Raw genomic sequence first — 4,485 nt, 5'->3', positions numbered from 1 at the left:
AATTATTCATGTTTATCAGGCTGTACATATATAATTGTGTTATGCCATGACTTTGTATATCATGTTGGAATTTCTTATTCTTTTTAGTGTTGTTGGTTTGCAGTTGGTTTTGTGGCAATTAATTAATGAAGAACTACCTCGATCAATTAAAAAACTAAGTAAGTTCTAATGATCTTGAATTTGGTTTTAATGTTGATTATAGTCCTACATCAGGGCTCTGCTTCTTGATTCTGCTGGTAGGTTTTTTTTTTTTTTTTTTTTTTGTGAATCACTCTAGATGTTGTCTAGAACTGATTTATGGTATAATAATGTTTGATGAATTTCATTCATTTAGCTATTTTGATCAAATATACAGCTGATTGTGAACTCTTTAAGAGGATGTGTAGTGCTAATAAATTTAGCGAAGATGAGGTTAGCTTGTTTATTTTATTTGACAATTTCTTTAGTTTGGTGCACATTCAAATTCCTTTAGCTTGTTCTGTCTTTTTTTATATTTATTATTATATGATTTCTTTAACTGAAATATGTGATAAAGAGAATAAAATACAATCGTAAGTTTGTTATACATTCACTACTACAAAAAGTGTAATAGATGACACCACTTATTTGGATATAATGACTCATTTTTTTTAATAAGTCATTCACTACTGTGTGCTTTAGAGAATGATCTCTTCAACTTATAATATTTTGCAATTTGGTAAAACATGCTGTGGCAGTGAGTTCCATTATTTTATTGCTTTTTTGGAAATGATATGGTTTCTTATTGCTTTATTGATTTTTTTAGTTAAGTGAAAGAATTCATTTGCTTTATTTTCCTACTCAATTGTAGGAGGATTATTATGTGCCTTTGAACAACATGGGAAATGGAAATTGATGCTTTTGTTTATGAAATGAGGAAGAAGAGAGGACATGGGTTGTGCAGAATGGTCATGTGCAGTTGATCCTAATGATATTGTCCTCAATATCTTGCAATGCAGGTACAAGTTGTTCATTCCATGCGAAGCAATTAATGAGTAGAAGTTTTAATTTTATCATATATCATATTTCCTTCCTTAAGTGTAGGCTGCAATAAGCTGGTTTGATTTAGTTTGTTTCAAGCTGCTTATGTGCAGGTAATAGAAGGACTGCAATGAGCAAAGTCAAAACATTTTTGGTGTAATTTCTAAGTTTGCCCTGAAAATCTGAAACCTGACAACAATATTCCTCTCTTGCATGCCTATGTTTTTCACTTGCCCTTATATTCCTTGTGACTTTGCTCTAACTGGAAATTATCGGGATAATATTAAGGTATTTGTGAGCTTGATTTTTAGTTAATGAAGTTGTGCACTTATGTTTTATATGTGCTATCTTGAAATCACAATACACCTAATTGGGCATATTCTTTGTTTTTTTTTCTTTCTACTGAACTGTCTGCATTTTGGGTTGAATTTTATTTTTAATTAGTACTCCATTTTTGCCTTGTTTCAGTGGGAGCGGAGGAAGGACAACACTTATACCCAAGAAGCTAGATATCAATGAAGTCCGGGCTAAATGGGCAAACTTTGTGGGGCAGTATATGTAGACTAATGTTGGATTATTGCATATATGACACCTTTTTTACTTGATTTTGTAGGCCATGTGTTTAGTTAGACTAGCTTGGAGTATATATATGATTGATTACTTTGTTAGATTAGCTTGGGGATATTAATGATTGATAGGCTAGCTTTGCTGGAGAATACTTTTGATATATGGCAGCAATTTGGTAGATTAGATTGATGCTTGATATTTTGGAAAGGCATATATGGAGGGTTTTTGTGTATGGCATGGTTGGTTTTGTAAATGGAATTGGGTTAAGGCATATATACAATTACTACCTTGAAATATTTTATATTATTTGGTACTTTATAAATTCCAATTCTTTATTATTGTAAATGGTATTTTGTAAATGTATAATTTATTAGGAATGTTAATTATGAAAGGAATCAATTTGGAACAATGGTTGTACCAAAACAATCTATCTCATCAGATTGTGCATCTTTGTTTATAATTGCATTGTGGTCAAAGACAATTGGGAGCTTCTTAAAACAGATGTAAACAGGCACATTATACAACAGTTTTTCGATCAAAAGCGTGGTCTATACCCTTAACTTACAATTGTTCAATATCAAAAACCATTGTCTAATCCATAAGCATACAATACAAACCTTAAAAAGCCATTGTGCTAAATGCCTTCATACAACAGTTTCTAACTCAAAACCGATGTACCAAATAAGTATATACAATGGTTATATGGTTAAAACCTGATGTTTTTAATGCATTCATACAACGGTTTCATGTAAACACCGTAGTATGAAAGACCTATAGACATGGCAGTATACCTATTTTCAATAGCCTACACAACGGTTATTATCAATAAATCGTTGTCTTCATGGGTATTTCACCTCGTGTTTGTATCTAAAATAGTTGTAAAACTCATGATTTACATAAGGTAACCGTTGTTTAACATATATATACACATCGGTTATTAAATATAAACCGATGTTTAAATTGGCACTCAACAACGGTATCCTCCAAATCATTGGGGTATGAATAGACATCGATCGATTAGACGACGATAAATTAGAAACTCACACAACGGTGAAAATCCATCGTCTGATTGCTATTTTGTAGTAGTGAAACGACAACGTAACAACCAATATAGCCGTTGCCACTCACGAGCCTATGAGCTCTTACAACCACTCAAGCACCACCCTATGAGGCAATGCCACCAATGCAACAACACTTTAATTAACAAACTAAAACAGAAACTAATTCATCAGGCAAATGCCTTATTTAACTCCAATAAAACTGTCCTGCTTCAGCAAACTCAAATTCGAATCATTCTGGGTTGCTTTCCATGCTCCCCATGGCCTTCAATCCTCCTAGTCTCTGCAAGAAAATGTGAATGCTACAAGCCAAAATAATTTAAAGAAAAGGATGCTGCAAATTAGACAAAGTCCAATCCAAGTACCTTCTTAATTAGTACCTTTCTTCTTCCTAACTTCACATCTCTCTTGGCACATATCTGTAAGGCACCCACCAGAACTGATTAAAGAAGAAAAAAAAAAAATAATCAATATCAATGAAGCTAAAATTAAACCCAAATGAGGAAATCAAAACCTAATTTCTTTCAAATATTTTAGCCAATAACCTCAAATTATAATAAGAACTCCAAAAGGACTTACAAGCTTAAGCTTCTTTGGATGATTGTGGCTCTCTTCTTGAGCCCTTGGGTATGGTTACAACACTTCATGACCCCTTTTCATAATCTGACAGAAAATATTAGCAACTAAAAAGTTGAGAGCTAGCAAAATTAGCAAAGTATTAGATTAGATGATCATGAAAGCAGCAACCACAAAGCTCTTTAATGATACATAAATTACTTTTTCACAAATTAACTTGTTATATGCAGGTTCGAAAAAATTCAAAACACAGATCACCAGTTTAAGTTAAGCACTTCGGTGGATTTTGGGAGGCCAAGAACTGAAGAGAACACAAGCACATAGTTCAATTTTTCAAATTTGGTTTGTTTAAGCTTTGTGATTATATATCGAAAGAAATACTAAAATTAGATTAAGATTTCCTTTATGTCGCACTCATTTGGTTTCCAAGGAAGTTTCTGCAGACGCATGTGATAGGTTTTACAAAAGACTCGGAAATAATTATCCATAATGCTAATATTGATAAGAAATAGTGAATGATATGATAAAGCGGATATAAATTGGTTTTAAAATATGCAGCAAAATATATTTTCAAAATATATGAGTCTTTTGAAGGGAAAATGGTAGCTACGTACTCCACAATATTGGATTAAATTCACACACCTGACATTGATTGGAGACTTAAAGGTGAAATGTGTTAGAAGTTAATTTGTAATATTTTAAGAAGTAGCATTAATTGTTTTGTATACTAGAACAGCTATATGTCAGAGAGGCTTTTTAGAATTCCAATGTCTGGGAACATGTCCAGAAAATTTTCTTTAGAAGTCTCCTTTGCTAGTATAAAATAGGAGGTTGTCTGTAGTATTCTTGAACTAAGAAAAGCCTCAGAACTCTGCAGGAGCAGCAGTTCTGCAGCAAGAAGAAAAACTCCATCCTTTTGTATTGCTCTTCTTCATGAATGAAAAGTAATTTGATGCATTTCCCCTCATACAAATCTCCTAATTTTCCGACTACGATTTTGTTTTGCCCCAACAAATTTGGTATCAGAGCTTGCTTATAGATCTCCCTGCACATTCCTCAATTTCTTATTCCTTGTTCTAATGGGATCTACTTCAGTCCCTACTTTGTTTGCATACTCTCCCAGCCAAGTTGCTATTTTTGAAGGAGAACATTATGAATACTGGAGCAGCCAAATGGAGACCTTCTTCATCTCACAAGATCTTTGGGACATCGTTGAGAGCAGCTATCAAGACCCTCCTGAATCTGGTGGCTGGACACAAGCACAAGAGAAGCAATTTAAAGAGAA

At 33.1% G+C, this 4,485-nt stretch overlaps 1 long non-coding RNA gene across 1 annotated transcript; it reads left to right on the top strand.

Annotated features, from left to right (window-relative positions):
- The first annotated feature begins 344 nt into the window (after nt 1-344).
- Nucleotides 345-1,823, top strand: LOC147291691 (uncharacterized). Its single transcript, XR_015121457.1, has 4 exons — nt 345-411; nt 830-977; nt 1,113-1,287; nt 1,468-1,823. It is a non-coding gene; the product is annotated as an uncharacterized LOC147291691 (long non-coding RNA).
- Nucleotides 1,824-4,485: the final 2,662 nt, after the last annotated feature.

This window comes from Dryas octopetala, chromosome 3, assembly GCF_963921425.1.
Source record: "Dryas octopetala chromosome 3, drDryOcto1.1, whole genome shotgun sequence".
Taxonomy (NCBI): Eukaryota; Viridiplantae; Streptophyta; class Magnoliopsida; order Rosales; family Rosaceae; genus Dryas; species Dryas octopetala.
The sequence above is the reverse complement of the archived record's forward strand: the minus strand, read 5'-3'. Positions and strand labels throughout refer to the sequence as shown.